Source organism: Somniosus microcephalus, chromosome 11, assembly GCF_052327205.1.
Source record: "Somniosus microcephalus isolate GS21.2 chromosome 11, FLI_Smic_1.0, whole genome shotgun sequence".
Taxonomy (NCBI): domain Eukaryota; kingdom Metazoa; phylum Chordata; class Chondrichthyes; order Squaliformes; family Somniosidae; genus Somniosus; species Somniosus microcephalus.
Window position 1 is genome coordinate 175946671 of NC_140997.1, and position 20418 is coordinate 175967088.

Below are 20418 nucleotides of genomic sequence, written 5' to 3' on the forward strand. Positions count from 1 at the left end.
GTTAATATAATGTTCCCCATATATATATTCAACAAAAATACATAGTCAGGGGAGCAAAATGTTTTGTCTTCAGTATTGAAATGTCATTCACATGTCACGTGACACCATATTAGCTAGAATTGTAGTGTTATCTTTAAAACACAAAGGCCTAGAAATTCACTTGGGCGCGGGCAGCTCGCTCGCGCCCAAAAGTTAGCGCTGGGCGGGGAGGCATTAGCGCACGCCGTATATTCGTCTTCTGCACCCCAATTCGGAAGCGGGCGCTATACCAGGGTGTGCCCGCCTCCGTTTGGAGCGCTGCAACTGAATATCGGCGCGCTAGTTGCCGCAGCGCCACCCGATGCGGTGCGGCAGGCTGCGGTACTGCAGGCCTCCTCCTTCTCTTAAGGGGGAGGTGCCTGCAACGGCCGGAGCCCCGATCGCGAGTGCCGGCAAAAGAGCCCGGCACAACGGAGAAGTGCCGGGCTCCACGGAAACCAGCCGGCAATGCCGCGGGGGGGGGGGGGGTGGAGGAGGCCGGGGAAGGAGGTGCGGGCAGGCGGCCGCCGAAAAAGCGGCCGGCCGCACCTTCAGCTTTAAAGCGCCCCACTATGGCAGCAGGACGGCCCCGTTTTCTGGTCGCTGTTTGCGCCCGCTTCGGAGGAGGCGGGCGCAAATAAATATGGGGATCGGTGCGGTTTCGGGGCGTTACGGGCCACCGCGCACACCGATGATGTCATCGGTCCCGGCGCAGCGCTAACGGCTACCGCCGCCAATACCGCTGCACTCAATTTCCGCGCTACCACCCCGTCGGCGCAAAAGACCTCTTTAGGCGCTAAGTGGGCGCAAGGCCCACTGAATTTCTAGGCCAAAATATTTTTATGTGTTTAGGACTGGGGAACATAAACATGCATACCCTCTTCAACAAGGCGTAGTGTGAGACACAGGGAACTTAAAGAGGAGGGAGAAAAATTAACAAAATGGATGAAAATATTGTATTGTTTTATTGTTCAACAAAACAGGACAGAAAGAAATTGGCAGTATATGTGATGACATCAGAGCAATAGTGCACTTCCAGTAGTTTGACATCAATCAGGTGAGTTATTAACATTTCTAGAATTCATTGTGTGAATCTCTAATTTGCAATTTATTTTTGGAACCTTAGTTTAACTATTAAATGCTAAACTGACTTACGGCATTACAAAATGTAATTAGTTATTAAAAGCCTGCCTTACCCCAACTAGTTTCATCTCATAAATTTCGGGGATGATTAGGAACCAAAAAGGAGACCTACGCATGGCGGCAGAGGGTATGGCTGAGCACTTTGCATTTGTCTTCACCAAGGAAGAAGATGCTGCCACAGACATAGTGAAGGTGGAGGTAGAGGAGATACTGGATGGGATAAAAATTGCTAAAGAGGATGTACTAGAAAGGCTGGCTGTACTTAAAGTAGATAAATCACCAGGACCAGATGGGATGCATCCTAGGACGCTGGGGGAAGTGAAGGAAGAAATCGCGGAGGTACTGGCCATAATCTTCCAATCCTCCTTAGAAATGGGGGTGGTGCCAGAGGATTGGAGAATTGCAAATGTTACACCCTTGTTCAAAAAAGGGTGTAAAGATAAACCCAGCAACTACAGGCCAGTCAGTTTAACCTCGGTAGTGGAGAAGCTTTTAGAAACAATAATCAGGGACAAAATTAACAGTCACTTGGACAAGTGTGGATTAATTAAGGAAAGCCAGCATGGATTTGTCAAAGGCAAATCATGTTTAACCAACTTGATCACATTTTTTGATGAGGTAATAGAGAGGGTTGATGAGGGCAATGTGGTTGACGTGGTGTACACGGATTTCCAAAAGGCATTTGATAAAGTGCCACATAATCGGCTTGCCAGCAAAGTTGAAGCCCATGGAATAAAAGGGACGGTGGCAGCATGGATACAAATTTGGCTAAGTGACAGGAAACAGAGTAGTGGTGAACGGTTGTCTTTTGGACTGGAGGAAAGAGTGGTGCTCCCCAGGAGTCGGTTCTAGGACCACTGCTTTTCTTGATACATATTAATGACTTGGATGTGGGTGTACAGGGCACAATTTCAAAATTTGCAGATGACAAAACTTGAAAGTATAGTGAACAGTGAGGAGGATAGACTACAAGAGGACATAAATAGGTTGGTGGAATGGGCAGACAGGTGGCAGATGAAATTTAATGCAGAAAAGTGCGAAGTGATACAATTTGGTAGAAAGAATGAAGAGAGGAAATATAAACTAAAGGGTACAATCCTAAAGGGGATGCATAAACAGAGAGACCTAGAGGTATATGGGCACAAATCGTTGAAGGTGGCAGGGCAGGTTGAGAAAGCAGCTGAAAAAGCTTATGGGATCCTGGGCTTCATGAATAGAGGAATAAAGTACAATGATGAACCTTTATAAAACACTGGTCCGACCTCAACTGGAGTATTGTGTCCAATTTTGGGCAGCACACTTTAGGAAGGATGTGAAGGCCTTAGAGAGGGTGCAGAAAAGATTTACAAGAATGGTACCAGGGATGAGGGACTTCAGTTACGTGGATAGACTGGAGAAGCTGGGGTTGTTCTCCTTAGAGCAATGAAGATTGAGAGGAGATTTGATAGAGGTGTTCAAAACCATGAGGGGTTTGGACAGAGTAGATAGAGAGAAACTGTTCCCATTGTCAAAAGGGTCGAGAACCAGAGGATTGACAGAAGAACCAAAGGCGACATGAGGAAAATCTTTTTTACTCAGCGAGTGGTTAGGATCTGGAATGCAATACCTGAAAGGGTGGTGGAGACAGACTCAATCGTGCATTTCAAAAGGGAGTTGGATAAGTACCTGAAGGAAAAAATTTGCAAGGCTACGGGGGAAGGGCAGGAGAGTGGGACTAGCTGAAGTGCTCTTGCAGAGAGCCGGCACGGGCTTGACGGGCCGAATGGCCTTCTTCCGTGCTGTAACCATTCTGTGATTCTTTGCAATCATTGTAGCTTCAGAAAATCTAATGCTGCTTTGCCACAATTGATCTCGGCTATGGAGAATGTCCTCCAAAATGAAATCCAGGTGCTAACATAACAACAACATTTATTTAGCGCCTTTAACGTAGTAAAACGTCCCAAGGCATTTCATAGGAGTGTTATAAGACAAAAATTTTACACTGAGCCACATAAGAAGAAATTAGGGCAGATGACCAAAAGCTTGGTCAAAGAGATAGGTTTTAAGGAGTGTCTTAAGGAGGAAAGAGAGGTAGAGAGGCGGACAGGTTTAGGGAGGGAGTTCCAGAGCTTAGGGCCTAGGCAGCTGAAGGCACGGCTACCGATGGTTGAGCGATTATAATTAAGGATGCTCCACAGGGCAGAATTTGAGGAGCGCAGATATGTCGGGGGTGGGGGTGGGGCGGGTTGTGGGGCTGAAGGAAATTACAAAGATAGGGAGGGGCAAGACCATGGAGGGATTTGAAAATAAGGATGAGAATTTTGAAATTGAAGCATTGCTTAACCAGGAGCCAATGGGGGTCAGCGAGCACAGGGGTGATGGGTGAACGGGACTTGGTGCAAGTTAGGACACGGGCAGCCGAGTTTTGGATGACCTCAAGTTTACGTAGGGTAGAATGTGGTAGGCCAGCCAGGGGTGCGTTGGAATAGCCAAGTCTAGAGGTAACAAAGGCTAAGTCTGATCTGATCTCTCTTTTCCCATTGTCAGTATGGTTCTGCTTATAGACAGACTGATGGTGCTAGCTGCACAACACTGCAACAATGGCATAACTAGAATTCTTCTCATTTGGATTCCCCTTATACTATCACATTTTCATTGATGCAAAAGCAGCAGTATAACTTGGGAGTCAGGTCCCGATCTGACTCCTGGATGCACTGAAGCTGGGAGGTGTGCGACCATCTTTAGTAAGTCATTATGCACATCTTGAGCTTTATGTAACTCTAGCCCAGTGCAATGGCATGTTTAAAAAAATTCATGGGGACTTTTTAAACTTAGTATAGAACCCTTCAATGTTATGAGAGGAGCCATAGATTTTGCAACTAATAATGAAGAGGGTGAAAAATGCATATTTGGCAGCGTTTGTGAGTACTTGAGGCTAATTGCTGAGGAATTATTTGGTTGGATGAAAATTATATTTGAATTAAGCATGCATTAATCTGGTTTTTATATTATTGATAATTAGAAACCAGTCAGTAGTTCACATCTCAATTCCATATCCAATACTATAAAAATACAGGAAAGGAACAGTGAAACATGTCAGTCTGCCATCATCTAGAAAGCTTTTATGTACTAAAGCTGAGTCATGAGGGAACTGATACAGAGATAACCTTACATAATTGGCAAGAAAATGGTAATCTTCAGAACCACATCAGCTTTTGACTAAAGCCTCTTAGTGAAACTTAGAGTGACAGATAACAGTATACCTTAAAGATCATTACACTTAGCATGTCTGGGGCTTTTAAGTGAATAGGCAGTGAAAGCCCTAATACCTAATTGTATTAGGAGAATGTGCATGTGAAATTCTATTCCTATTGTTTTGTACAGTTCATAGACAAAGGGATTCATTTCAGAAGCCTGTTGCACTTGGGGTGGAGGTGGAGTGTGCCATAACATAGTTACCTCACTGTGATGATCATTTTTGAAATTGTTTTTATGTCTAAAAATGAATTTATGACCAAAAATAAAGAATGCTGTATTCAACAGACCATCTTTCAAAGTTCACCATGGGAAATGTTGACATTAATAGCAACTTTATGAATTCCATATTGGATATTGTAAGGAATTAGCACACGCTAGCGGGGTTGGGGTTATTTGTCTCTGGCCAGTCAGAAGCCTCTGAGCTGCTCCAGGGACCCCCTTGCGGTTTCCAAGCGCTCCCCTATTCCTCCTGGTTCTGACCGCCGGACTTATTCGGTAGCGATGTAGACAGAAAACAACGTGACTCGTGGTTTGGGTGCAAAACAGACCAGTATTTATTGAAAACAAAAGAAACATAGAAACATAGGAGCAGGAGTAGGCCATTCGGCCCTTCGAGCCTGCTCCGCCATTCAACGAGATCATGGCTGATCATCCAAACCCTAGCACCCGGTCCCTACACCGACAGCCATCCCACCCAAGCCCTATCCCCGTAACTCCGTAACCCCACATATTTAATCCCCCCTAACACTGAGGGCCCATTTTTATCATGGCCAATCAAACTAACCCGCACATCTTTGGACTGTGGGAGGAAACCGGAGCACCCGGAGGAAACACACGCAAACACGGGGAGAATGTGCAAACTCCACACAGACAGTCACCCGAGGCCGGATTTGAACCCGGGTCCCTGGCGCTGTGAGGCAACAGTGCTAACCACTATGCCACCGTGCTTAGAAACAACTTAGAAAAATCGATATAGCTCTTATGCCTGGTACAACACTTTTGCTTAACGCAATACCCTCAGTGTCCACTAGAGCGCTCCCTGCTCAGTGCAACACTACTTTATTTTAAATCCAGCACCTTTTACTTAAAAACCCTTTTGCTCACTACAGCACCTTATCTTAGTGGCTTTTACTTAAAAACAGCACTTTAATACAGCTGTAAAGTGTTCACTGAAGCACTTCTCTGCTTAGCGCAACACTCCTTTTAACAGCACTTTTAATATAGAAACACTTTGCTCACTACAGCACCTTAGCTTAGTGGCTTTTACTTAAAAACAGCACTTTAAATACAGTTACTTAAAAAAACAGCTAACAGCGTTCACCACAGCACTTCTTTGCTTGGTGCAACACTCCTTTTAATACAGTTTTAAATACAGTACTTTGAAACAGCTACTCCTTTTTAATACAGTTTTAAATACTGAATTCAGTGTTCACTATAGCACTTCTCTGCTAGGTGCAACACTGTCTTACTTAAATGGGGAGGAGAGACGGACACAACGAGGGAAAATCAACTAAAATCACAGTTCTTAACAAAATTCCCTTTTACTCCCACCCCTGTACCTATCCTAAGTTGCCTTGTGGAAGGCCAGAAAAATATATGCTCACCACTGGAAATGCCTGCTCCGTGCCCTGTGAACTTAGATCTTCACTGCCCCGAAGTAAGATATACCCCAGTGTTTTAAAAGTAAACTGCTGGTGTTCTACTTCCTCAGGCAGGCTCCCACGCTATAGAGGCACATGGAGGCGAGGCCAGAGAGAGAGAAAGATGCTTCTGGGAAGCTATCTTTTATACCCCCATTTGGGGCCCGCCCAGATCCTGGTGTTTCTGGGCTAAAACAAAAGGGATCCAACTGCCCCATTGTCCAGTAATGGGTTTGAATGTGTTCTCCCATTCATTTAAACGGTTTCTCCTCAGTTTGGATGTGTCCACTTGATATACAAACAAATGCTAATAGCATTCAATTTCTTTGTAAACAAAGCATTGTCCTGTGGTCATCTGGAACCGCAATTGATTGACCGTCTTGAGTGCTTAGCAAACAAAGTTCCTTTGTTCATGCTGGCAGTTTCAAGCACTTGATCTTAGAGTCAACATTGTATAACATTCTGTAAACAGGCATTGATTGTCCTGCTGCAGGGCGGGGGGAAACTCCTCTTTGATTGACAGATTTGACTGCCGTTGAACCTTTCTTCACAGACACAGAAAGCTGTTTTCCAAGTCCTTTGTCTTCGGCCATGCGGTCTGATGGCCATTTTTGATCCCTGAAATTTTTAAAGGTGTATCACCCAGGGATTCTTTAATCAAAAAAATTAATCTTCAGAGCTGTAAATTATTGCGAATTCTTACAATATGGATGGAATTGTTAGTATTTTGCCCTCTTAGAATGATAGAATCATAGACTGGTTACAGCACAGAAGGAGGACATTCGGCCCATTGAGCCCATGCTGGCTCTCTGCAAGAGCACTTCAGCTAGTCCCACTCCCCCGCCCATTCCCCGTAGCCTTGCAATTTTTTTTCCTTCAGGTACTTATCCAATTCCCTTTCAAAAGCCAAGATTGAATCTGCCTCCACCACCCTTTCAGGCAGTGCATTCCAGATCATAACTACTTGCTGCATAAAAAAGATTTTCCTCATGTCACCATTGGTTCTTCTGTCAATCACCTTAAATCTGGTTCTCGACCCTTCCACCAATGGGAACAGTTTCTCTCTATCTACTCTGTCTAGACCCATCATGATTTTGAACACCTCTATGAAATCTCCTCTCAACCTTCTCTGCTGTAAGGAGATCAACCCCAGCTTCTCCAGTCTATCCACGTAGCTGAAGCCCCTCAGCCCTGGAATCATTCTTGTAAATCTCTTCTGCACCCTCTCTAAGGCCTTCACATCATTCCTTTTGTACTCTATGCCTTTATTTATGAAGCCCAGAAGACCGTATGCTTTTTTAACTGCTTTCACAACCTGCCCTGCCACCTTCTACGATTTGTGCACATATACCCCTAGGTCTCTCTGTTCATGCACCGTTCTTCCTACCAAAATGTATCACTTTGCACTTTTCTGCATTAAATTTCATCTGCCACGTGTCCACCCATTCCACCAGCCCATCAATGTCCTCTGGAAGTCTATCACTATCCTCCTCATTGTTCACTATACTTCCAAGTTTTGTGTCATCTGCAAATTTTCAAATTGTGCCCTGTACACCCAAGCCCAAGTCATTAATATGTATCAAGAAAAGCAGTGGTCCTAGTACCGACCCCTGGGGAACACCACTGTATACTTTCCTCCAGTCCAAAAAACAACCGTTCACCACTACTCTGTTTCCTGTTACTTAGCCAATTTTGTATCCATGCTGCCACTGCCCCTTTTATTCCATGGGCTTCAACTTTGCTGGCAAGCCTATTATGTGGCACTTTGTCGAAAGCCTTTTGGAAATCCGTGTACACTACGTCAACCGCATTGCCCTCATCAACCCTCTCTGTTACCTTATTAAAAAACTTGATCAAGTTGGTTAAACATGATTTGTCTTTACCAAATCCATGCTGGCTTTCCTTAATTAATTCACCCTTGTCCAAGTGACTGTTAATTTTGTCCCTGATTATTGTTTCTAAAAGTTTCCCCACTACTGAGGTTAAACTGGCTGGTTTGTAGTTGCTAGGTTTATCCTTACACCCTGTTTTGAACAAGGGTGTAGGGTGTAACATTTGCAATTCTCCAGTCCTCTGGCACCACCCCCGTATCTAAGGAGGATTGGCAGATTATGGCCAGTAGCTCCGCAATTTCCACCCTTACCTCCCTCAGCATCCTAGAATGCATCCCATCTGGTCCTGGTGACTTTAAGAACAGCCAGCCTTTCTAGTACCTCCTTTTTATCCATTTTTATCCCATCCAATATCTCAACAACCTCCTCTTTCACTATGACTTTGGCAGCATCTTCTTCCTTGGTAAAGATAGATGCAAAGTACTCATTTAGTACCTCGGCCATATCCTCTGCCTCCATGCATAGGTCTCCTTTTTGGTCCCTAATCAGCCCCACCCCTCTTCTTACTACATATTTATTATTTATATATGCCTACAGAAGACTTTTAGATTCCCTTTTATGTTAGCTGCCAGTCTATTCTCATACTCTCTCATTGCCCCTCTTTACTTTTTCACTTCCTCTCTGAACTTTCTATATTCAGCCTGGTTCTCAGTTGTATTCTCAACCTGACATCTGTCATACGCCTCCTTTTTCTGCTTCATCTTACTCTCTGTCTCTTTCGTCATCTAGGGATCTCTGACTTTGGTTGCCCTAACTTTCCCCCTTGTGGAAATGTACCTCGACTGTACCCGAACCATCTCTCCTTTAAAGGCAGCCCATTGTTCGATTTCAGTTTTGCCTGCCAATTTTTGATTCCAATTTACCTGGGCCAGATCCATTCTCAACCCACTGAAATTGGCCCTCCTCCAGATAAGTATTTTTACTCTAGATTGCTCCTTGTCCTTTTCCATAGCTAATCTAAACCTTATGATACTATGATCACTGTTCCCAAAATGTTCCCCTACTGACACTTGCTCCACTTGACCCACCTCATTCCCCAGAACCAGATCCAGCAATGCCTCCTTCCTCATTGGGCCAGAAACGTACTGATCAAGAACGTTCTCCTGAACACACTTCAGAAATTCTTCCCCCTCTCTGCTCTTTACTCTATTGCTATCCTCAGTCTATATTAGGATAATCGAAGACCCCATTATCACTACTCTATAGCTCTTGCATCTCTCTGTAATTTCTCTGCATATTTTCTCCCCTATATCCTTCCCACTAGTAGGTGGCCTATAGAATACACCTAGTAGTGTAATGGCACCTCTATTATTTCTTAACTCTTACCAAATAGATTCTGTCCTTGACCCTTCCAGGACATCCTCTCTCTCCAGCTCTGTAATATTCTCCTTAATCAATACTGCCACCCCACCTCCTTTCTTTCCTTCCCTATCTTTCCTGAACACCTTATAACCAGGAATATTTAGTACCCAATCCTGCCCTTTTTTGAGCCAGGACTCCATTATCGCCATGACATCATATTTCCTTAAAGACCTTTGTTCAATTAGTTTGTCAGTTGCAGATTTTTGGACTGAGATTGAGGACTAAAAGTTGAACTTTAGTGTTAAAAACACTGGGATAAATATTGACTTTTGTGCGGCTGACCCGCTGACCAGCTGCCTGTTCTGATAGCGAAGAGGCTGCTGTGATTTTGAGGCGCGGATGTTCTGAGGCAGCACGCCAGTTTTGGGTCACAGGAATGTTGGCTGGCTGGGATGCTGGAGGCAACTGCAGGTAGATCCTAGAGGCGGGGAGGAATGGGACGAGCTAGGTCGGCCGCAGCCTGCAGTATTTTTGGGGGCTCGGAGGAGCACTCCTGCTCCTCCTGGCCCCACAAAAGCAGGCACAGACTTAGGTGTGGGACCATATTTGGCTGGACTGTCCTGTACTCTGCGAAAATGGCATATGAGGTCCTATATACGTCATAGCACCCCAATTTGCATTTTACATGGGTCTACCCAGTGACTTGTAGTAGGAGATGGAGTTCTGCAACTGCCCAATGGTAAGCCCTGGGGAGTTTTGCGGTGACCACAGCGACAGCGGGAATGGGGTAAGTAATTCCCCACCATTTTCAGGGTACCAATGCCTCCTTTCCATTGGGCGGGATGCCTCAGAATTCAGCCCACTACTTTTAATTTCTAAAGAAACCTCCTCAATTCTATTGACTACTCTGAGGGACATACATTAATAGAATTCAGCTCTTCTGGCGTCAGTCACCTCACACATCCTGATTGGCACCCATGATAACCTCCAAATCAATGAAGCACTGGCACCTAAATGTGCCAGGTTGCTTATTTACTCCCAAATTTCTCAGGGCTTTGCTAACAAAGGAGTCACACAAAGTTCCAGATAAGGCAGGGCATCTTTCGGTCCTCCTTAACAAGTCATCTGTGGGCCTGTGGTATTGATGGCTTGTTTTCTATCCCTGGTAAGGAATATTTTATTTGTATAACCATTCATAGTTTAATTAGTATTAGCCCTTTCCTTTCTCAGCATTCAGTCTGACTTAGGCCATTTCTTCTACAGCTGTTGTTCCCCTCGGAGGTTATTGGGGAAATATGTCTAACTGCTAGCAGAAGACCTGTAGCTCACTTCCACCAAAAGAACAACATTGTCTGTACCAGTCAAGGTCACCACTGCCTTGATTTTCTTTGCATCTGGTTCCTTCCAGGCAGTTTCAGGTGACCTTTGCTGCATTAATCAGGCAGATGCTTACCACTGCATCAAGAACGTCACTTGCTGTATTCAGGAGCTCTGCACAATTCATATCCTTCCCAATGACAAACGGAGAGTGAGAGGAGGAGCGAGCTATCCAAATTCTGGAAGGGTTCCCACAGGTGCAGGGGACAATTGATGGAACACATGTAGCACACAAAGCCCCATATGACAACCCCCTCAAGTTTATGAATAGGAAAGGTTATCATTCTATTGTCAGCCAGCTGGTGTGTGACACCAGTCACCTTATTCTGCACACAATACCCAGGAAACTGCCAGGACCCGTTCATCATATGACAATCCACTGTACCAGCCCTCATATTTGGAGCCATATATCCGGATGGTTGATTAGTGATCAGAGCTACCCGCTGCAGTCATGGCTGACTCCAATAAGGCTTCAACAAACCAAGGGGGATATCCGATGCAATGAGGCTCAATCCACTACAAGAAGTATGATTGAGTAGATTATAGAAATTCTCAAGTCCCATTTTAGGTACCTGGATAAATCTGATAGAACCTTGCAATATAGTCCAGTAAGAGTCTCAAGAATCACTGGAGCTTGCTGTGATCTGCATACTATCACAATGAAGAAAGGTTTGCTGCTTCTGGAAGCTGAAGGTAATGATGATGAAGTGGAGGTGAAAAGACCCAAAAAAGCCATCTCGCACCTGCCTTTTCTCCACCACGTCCTCACAAATTCCCTCACTGTCAAAGACTTCTGCCAAATTCCTTCACAAGACTGAAGTCTACATTCCCCTGTCATCAACCTCCAAAAGACAAAATTATACACAGAAATGATCTCATAACTCTGCACATGCCATGTGTGCCAGTTATCTAATTCGTTTATGCTCCTAATCTACTGCTCCTGTTGCTTAAGTGTGATGAGAGTGAGAGGTGAGCATAGCACACCAGGAAGAACAGATCAGAGAAGGACAGCAGATTAAAGCCAGTACATTTGTGGGGACAGCAGATGAGGTGGGGAAGTAAATGGGAAGGGTGAGCAGATTGCAGCAGCACATTGGGAGTTAGAGCAGACCCAGCCAGGCGCTTGGCAATTTTGGAGTATAAAATTATCTTCAGAAGATTGATAAGTACGTAACAAGATGAACATGTAAACTTGTATATTACATTTTATGATATAGTTCTGGCATAAGAGAATGTAGAATGGCAAATCTGTTGCCTAAAAGAAGCGATGAATATAAATGACTGAGAAATTCTTCTCACAGGATGTTGAGAAAGGACGAAGGGCATTAAGTAAAAGAAAATGCTCCTGTAGAGTTTCTTTTTTTTAAAAGAACAATTTTCTATCAACTGTTTTGAAGTATGTTTCTGTGTTTCTATTCCCTGAATTTGTTATTCTGTATTGCACTTGTTTATATGGTATGTGGCCCACAAGGCTCCATGATACACAGCTAAGTAGCCCACTAAGACAAAAAGGTTGGCTACTTCTAAATTAGATAGCGTTCGGTACAGGAAGAAAGAGTAACTTTCTTTTTTCATTTTTTTCTGTAAGAAAAAGCAGAGGAGACCAACTAGTATGGAGTTTTAAAAAAAGCTGTAGTTATAAAATACAGAATATGTATCAAAGTGCTTTTGTGCATTCTCTATGCTCAAAAGAATAAAAATACGGTAAAAAAATTGAATAGAATAAAATACTGTAGATTAAGAACATGAAAAGCTGATCATGATGTCTTATTGAGTTAGTGTTGTACAGAAAAACCCAAGATCATGACTCTTGATCCCCCTGTATTGTCCATAGGTCCCTCTTTATGGGTACTTTGTCTTATAAAGTGCTGGGGAATGATTTTTGATTATACTCCAATTTACTTTTATTTGTGAATCATGCTCATGGACTTCCTCTATCTCTTTTTCCCTAAACTGTTTATCGTTTGTTTTTATTTATTACCATATATGCTTACTTTTAATTTATGATGAATTATTCAGGTGCATGCAGTGTTCAAATTTACGATATTGATATATTGATTTCCATAAATAATGCTCCTCTTTATTATTTTCCATGTCCTTTTTAAAGGTTTAAATTGTGTAAATAGTCAATGCGTGTTACATATGTAGGTACACAAATTTGAAAAAAGAGAAAATGTTAATTATGAAATTCCTGTTTGTTCTCGTTTAGAAGACCCAGATTAATAGGTTGTTTAATTAATGTTTGAGTATATTGAGTTGGAAATCAAAAGGCTGCAATACTCCAGTAGAATGAAAGCTTTTAAATTTATTTTATTGATATAAAGAAGCTAGCTCGTCTCCATGGTGAGCATTTGTACTCCCCAGCCACACTAAATGTCTTTCTTCGTGCTATCTCTTGCCCCTCCCTCAAACATACCTTACCTCTTGCTTGTTGTTTTATGTCAGATTCACTCTACTTTTCTGTCAATCTTTTATTCCCATATTCAACATTCTGACATTGATCATTAAAAGCTTCTTTGCTCTTACAATTGTAGCTGGATTTTTCAATGGCAGTTTAGCTGCCTATACTTTTGATAAGCTGGCTGAATCTTTGTCAGGCTGTCAAACTGGTTTTAAATTCTTCGTAAAGGATAAAATATACTTGCTGGATGTTGTTGAAGCTTTTAGATATAATGTGATTTATAAGTTTGAATTTTGAGGAGGTATCACTGTAATAAGCTTTTTTTTTTGGTAATCCTTTTATTTTTTGAATTATGTTATATGTAAAAAGCATACTACATCAATCGGTGTGAAACTCGGCACTGTCCAATTATATGTGATCTAGTAATGTTGAGTATTGCATTTTTCAAAAATATACATAAAATGTAATCACAAAGTTAAATGCATACTGCATGTTCTGCTCTTGATAGAGGAATCTGATTCAAATAACCATTTCTGGCTTTAAATGGTTTGAAGCTGTGGCTAAATTGATAAAGTCACAATCTTGGCCTTTCCAAACAGCTACCTCACAACTGGCTCCATCTCTGTCATCTAGAGTTTGTTCAAAATCTAAATCTAGGACTGTTTGACAGGTTGCCGTTTGGATTTCAATCCTTCAGTCTTTTCCATGACATACCTCACTTTCATTAGGTGAATGATGCAAGTATTAGAACACAAAAAGCTGAGAATGATAAAAATGTAGCGATTTAAAAGAAGAAACTTAAGGTAGAAAAGACAAAAACAAAAGAATAGATCAAAATACAGAAAAATGTAAAAGCACTACATTATCCAAATTACTGGGCTGCAGATTGTTCTCTCTACCAATAGAACCTAGGGCAGGATAATGCAACCACATAGGTCTTGTATTCAAAGTGGCACCCTGAAACTTGAACTAAATGAAAAGTAGACAATGTGGTCTGAGAGTGATTTATTCTCTACAGAGGCAGAGATTTGATCTCAATGCAGCTGAACACACAACAACTTGCATTTATATATCACCTATAACGTAGAAAAATACTGCTTGAAGGTGTCAAAAAAAGAAAGACTTGCATTTATATAGCGCCTTTCACAACCACCGGACGTCTCAAAGCACTTTACAGCCAATGAAGTACTTTTGGAGTGTAGTCACTGTTGTAATGTATGAAAGGTGGCAGTTTGCGCACAACAAGCTCCCACAAACAGCAATGTGATAATGACCAGATAATCTGGTTTTAGTGATGTTGATTGAGGGATAAATATTTGCCAAGACACCGGGGATAACTTCCCTGCTCTTCTTTGAAATAGTGCCATGGGATCTTTCATGTTCACCTGAGAGAGCAGACAGGGCCTCGGTTTAACGTCTCATCCGAAAGACGGCACCTCCGACAGTGCAGCGCTCCCTCAGCATTGCACTGGATTGTGAGCCTAGATTTATGTGCTCAAGTGGGACTTGAACCCACAACCTTCTAACTCAGAGGCAAGTGTGCTACCAACTGAGCCACAACTGACAAAGGCATGAATAAGGGTCTCAGCACCAGAACGGATGAGGTGCTGAACAGTCGAGGGGGGCCTTGGTTTCAAGTCTCATTCAAAATACAGACCAACAATGCAACACTCATTCATTACTGAAGTGTCAGCTTAGATTATTTGCCAAGTCTGTGAGTGGAGCTTGAACCAACATCTGATTCAGAGTTGAATTGACACCGGTGAGCCAAGCTTTCACTTAAGTAGTTCAAGTTTCATCTTCTCTATATTTATTTATGTATTCAGCCTTATGTTTAACTGGGAAAAATACACAGGAAAAGTGCCAAGAAGAAATGAGAAAATAAACTAACATGGTACACAGGATCTGCAATAGTATGAGCTGTAGTATTTGGAGTCTCAATATACTTTAAAGTCATTTTAGTTGTGGTAATATGCCAATATGTAGCTCACATAAGTCCTTAAGTTCAAATCCTTCACCTGCCTTGATGTGAGGGCATTCAATTTTTATATTGTGTGGCTTTCTTTACTACCATCAACACAACAAAGCAGAAAAATGTTTAACCTAATAATTTCAACTTGTTGCTGTCAATTGCCTGCAGAATAGCTGTAAGCATCCAACAATTTAATCTAAGCAATTACCATGCTATTGTCTCCTTCAATTCATGAGGACCAAAGTTCAATTTGATTGGCTAAACAAGCCAGTTAAATCTGCTCCACTTGCATGCAGTTTACGAACTGCTTTGAGGTTTTAAATTAGCACAGGCAATTACAGTTTTTAAGTTTTTTTTGAAATGCAATTCAAATTGCAAAAGCATTGTTGAGCACAACTAATTTGCTAGTTGCAAAGCTTTGGCTGGGAAATGCTCAAATCACAATAATACTTAAACCAAACATTACAGATTATGGTAATCTGCAGATGGCAGTTCTGTAGGAATTTATACCACATTGTGATCTTACTTTGTAGAAATTGGTTAATGTGCAGTTATGAGCACAGAAAAATTAAGCCAAAATTTATTGTTTCACCTTGAAGGCAATAAGTTTTTTAATAACCTCATTTTAAAAACAGAGCTTGAATATTTTCACAAAGTCTAGTATTGCCACCATAAGCACCAAGCAACTGCTCCTCCTTTGCACCTATCCTGCTCTTTTAAAGATAAACATAATGTAAACTTTTAGCATTTGGAATAATAAAGAGGCCACCCCAGCTCTTTAAAAGAGAACTTAATTTCCTGAAAGAACATTGCTAATTATAAGGATATAAGTTGATATGATTATGAGGAGGCCTGGGCTAATACAATGGCCCAGTAATTCCTGTCGGGGGCTTGCCGCGCGTGCAAGCCCCCGATGTGCGCTCACCCTGCGCGCCGACATCTGAAACCTGGCCTGCAGTGGATTTCCTGTAAGTGGCCCGGTTCTGATCCCGGCGCGCTGTGCTAACCTGACCCAGCGGCGTAGTTAGTGCGATGTGCCGGCTGGGATCAGGTGAGCACTGTTCAGCCAATCAGGGGAGGGGAAACTTCATTCATAAGTTTGATAGTAAAGACTGTCAAACTCATGAAAAGTACTGCACCCCAAAACACTACTTAAACTTTAAATAAAATTTTAAAAAGCATCCCAATAATTAAATTAACTATGAATAACTTTAAAAAACTATTTTAAACAATTAATCAAATTTTTGAAAAAAATAAATTTTTTAAAAATCGGGGCTAAAACTAAACTTACCTTACTGTAAATTCTTTAAAAATAACAAACCTGTGGGAAAAAAAATTCTAAATTGTACTAAAAGCCCACTTACCTGTAAAACTAAGTACTTACGTCTGGTTTTTCCATTCGTAAAAACCGGAGGCCTTTACACTCGGGCAACTCTGAAAAAAAAAAGGAATTTCACTGCGCACGCGCTACCTGTGCAGTCGCACGCGCTGTGCCTCTGAACCCCTTCGTTCAGAGGACTGGAAATGCCGGTTTTCCCCGCATGCGCTGTGCATGCTGAACACGGGCATTTCCTCCGGCCAGACGCGTGAGTACCCCGACCGTACTCACGTGTTCAGAGAGGAATTACTGGGCCAATATCCTTTAAGTTTGCTTGATTACCTTAGTAAGTTGGAAAGGAATTCCCCAAGGTTTTCCCTTTTTTCTGTTTTTTGCCTCTCCCAGGACATAGCATGGTTAGGGGGTGAGCGAATGGTGCGCAAAGTTGCACCATTGAATGGATGGTGGATTTGATAGGCCTGATGGTCTTTTCTTGGCCGCCTTTTCATATATTCTTACTGCATCTCTTCCAGAAGAACATCCAAACTGTCATCATTGAGGAGGGCAGTTCTGCTCACAAACCGTTGTCAGCCTTACATTAATACAATAGCAAAATACTGCGGATGCTGGAAATCTGAAATAACAACAGAAAATGCTGGAAATACTCAGCAGGCCAGGCAGCATCCGTGGAGAGAGAAACAGAGTTAACGGGGGGGGATTTTAACTCAGGTGCGGGATGGTGTGTTATCCGAATTTCGTGTTTCCCACACGAATCTAAATGGATGTGGGAGATTGACGCAATTTTAACTGAATTGTCCAATTGATTTCCAACGTGTGGGAAGCCTTTGCTGTAGTGTATGTAACTGTTCTACCTTTAAGAGAACTATTGTATGTAACCATCCACCTTTAAGAGAACTATTTTAGGTGTGGCACTACTTTATCCTGGCTGCTGTATACTGTAATACCGACGGTGACCACACCGGTATATAAGTGCTGTGGCAGAATTTATTGGGCAGATTCGCCCTGACCTTCGAATAGTAAAGTCCTGTTTAAGTTACTCTTGTAGTCTGTGTATTACTTCGCTATACAACCCACAGACTTTACAGTGGCGACGAGTTCGATCTTACCCTGCGGCAACAATACTTCTGAAGAAGTAAACGAGCGTCGAGAAGAGGCACCCGCCCTCGTCGTTTTGCTGAGAGAAAACTCGAGTCTGCAGACCAAGAAAGGAGGAAGATTTCAAACACGAAGTCTTCCATCAGCAACAGGCACGGATTGTCCCTTCTGCCACGGTGGTGAGTGAGCCGATCAACACGAGAAGCAAGTCGGCCACGGTGACTGTGAGTAAAGGGAAAATAGAAACAAATAAACGGAGGATAAGGGCGGTGCACTCGACCACGGTCGAGGGGGAAAGGAGCCGGACAGAAGTCGGGCCCAGAGGCGCTGAGACTGGGGCAGCGTGGAGCAGAAGCCGCGGTACAAGCGGGCTGGGGAGCGTCGTGAGACGACTAGACCGCGACGGCGAAAAAGGCCAGACAGTGACTGAGGCCACGAAGCGCTGCGACCGGATCGTAAGGCGCGGGAAGAGATAAAAATAAATAAACCGCGGAGAACGCAGCCGCAGCCGGGGAGGAAGCACCGGACTGCGAGAGGCTGGGAGGAGCGATTGGGTGAAAAAGGTCGGACAGTGACCGAGGCCACGAAGCGCTGCGACCGGGATCGTAAGGCGCGGGAAGAGATAAAATAAATAAATCGCGGAGAACTCAGCCGCAGCCGGGGAGGGAAGCACCGGACTGCGAGAGGGCTGGGAGGCGCGATTGAGAGCCGTGCGAGCGGGAGAGACAGAGCCCGAGCAAGAGCCGCGCGAACGGGAGAGACAGAGGCCGAGAGAAGGGAACGCGCTGAAGCCGAAGCGCAGGCTGCGAACCCCGAAAGCCAGCGGCCATCGCCCGAGGGAAAAGCTTACCCCTCCTGCCAGGGGAAGAAAAGCGGGAACCGCCATCTTGAAAGTGGGCGGGGAAAGAAGATAAGCGCGGGAAACCGCGGGAAGCCACCAGTAGGCGGAGAAAAAGACAGAAGCGGGAACTGCCATTTTGAAAGGGGCGGGGAAAGAAGATAAGCGCGGGGAAACCGCCATCTTGGAGAAAAAAAAGAGTTAAAGAAATATTTCGTCGTTGTTTATCAGAGAGGTGAAGATGCCTAAGCATGGTAACATCAACGATTTCGATTCCGAGGTAGAAGATTGGGCCACGTATGTAGAACGCATTGAGATATATTGTGAGGCCAATAAAATAGAGGATGATGATAAAGCTATAACCTTGCTAAACTCGATGGGGGCGAAGACATATGGGCTATTGAAGCATCTTCTAGCACCAGTTAAACCGGCGGATCAAACCTTCGATAATATTGTTGCTGTTCTGAAGGATCACTTGAACCCCACACCGCTGATGTTGGCGGAACGATTCAAATTTTATGCGAGAACGCAACGGAAAGAGGAAAGCAACGCGGAATACTTGGTCGAACTGCGTAGGCTAGCGAAATACTGCCAGTTTGGAGGAAATCTGACAGAGGCATTGCGAGACAAGTTCGTGTGCGGGTTGTCGAAGGAAGGAACGCAAAAGCGACTGCTCGAAGAGAACGACCTTACACTGGATAGGGCTGTCCTTATTGCAGCATCACACGAAGCCGCAGCGAAAGGAACTGCGGAAATGCAGCTGAAGGCAGCGGTCCTCAGTGTGGATCAAATTACTTCGGGTGCAACGAAATGTTATCGTTGTGGGAAGACAACGCACGACCAGAACCAATGCTGGTTTAAAAACCAGGACTGTAGGAAATGTGGCAAACTGGGTCACATAGCCAAAATGTGCCGGTCAGGGAAGAAGACCAACAACCAAAAAAAAAAGCCATCACAGGAAAAGTACAACAAAGTACACAAGGTGGTTGAGAAGAGTTCAGATGAACAGAATTCGGATTCAGACCCAAGCGGCCAGGAACTGGGTAGTCTGAGAATTCGTAATGTGAGTAAGGAAGCTGACCTACAAACTATCTGGGTCATGCTAAAAATAGCCGGAGTCCAAGTGAGAATGGAATTGGACACTGGATCAGCCCTATCAGTCATAAATCGAAGGGATTACAACCGGCTATTCTCACATATACCCTTGAGAGATACCAAGTTCGTATTGCAGACATACACGGGGCATAAAGTATACCCCATGGGAAAGATAAGAGTCAAGGTGAGAGACAGGGGCAAAGAACACCCCGGAATGGACTTATACGTACTACCTGAGGGAGGACCACCACTTCTAGGACGGGAGTGGATCAAGAAAATAGACATGGAATGGCACTACCTCAAAGCAATAACGAGTGAGGACTCCGGGCAGACAATCAGCTCAGACTCTGAAACGGATGACGATAAGACCAGCCCAAGCATGAAAGACAAGTCTAAAATGAACTTGCTGACTAAGGTTGGTAGAACGAATGTGGGCATAAAGGCTTATGCTCCAGAGGAGAACAAAGCTTCAGAACAGAATTCCTCTGAACAACAACAACATAGCTTGACAGAGAATTCTGAGTCTGTTCAAGTTACAGACATATATATTACTGAGGAACATCGAGCTCGAACGCAAACTTATTTCAGATTACGACAGCAATTAGAACAATTGAATTGCCGTCTCGAGCAAGAGATGAAAGCAATGAAAAAGTTCTATGATACCGAATGGGAGAATCTGGAAAGACAACAGAAGCAGCTGGGGAAGAAAAGGGAGCAGGAGCACACAAACCGTCTGCACGAGGAGGCCAAACGAATCAAAGCTGATTCGGCTTCTGAAGGGGCGTGCTCCAATCCGGTGGAACAAGATGTGTCGCAACTGAAGGCGCTGGTTAGCAGGTTGCAGGCAGAAAAAGCTGAGTTGGTCGACATGACTTCCGAGCTCCTACTGAAGTTGGGTGCAGCATCACCGGACGATTCATTTGTGGAAATTCGAATGATGGGGGCTGCGGATGATGGCGAAGTAGAAGCAGCAAAGGAGCCCCAGGACAAGGTTCTAAACAGCCCTGCAGCTAATGGAAAAGGGATGAGGACAGAAGAGTTAACAGTCAGCCAACTCCTCCAGGGCAAG

At 43.7% G+C, this 20418-nt stretch overlaps 1 protein-coding gene across 2 annotated transcripts in view; it reads left to right on the forward strand.

The window, feature by feature from the left end:
• Window positions 1-20418, forward strand: part of LOC147110995 (uncharacterized) — a 147804-nt gene that overhangs the window by 78620 nt on the left and 48766 nt on the right. Inside the window, exon 3 of one of the 2 annotated variants that reach the window (XR_015080026.1) lies at window positions 1002-1075. The exons of the other annotated variant lie outside the window; for it this stretch is intronic. The gene's annotated coding sequence lies outside the window, so the exon portion shown is untranslated. The remainder of the gene's footprint in view (window positions 1-1001; window positions 1076-20418) is intronic. 2 annotated transcript variants of the gene reach the window in all.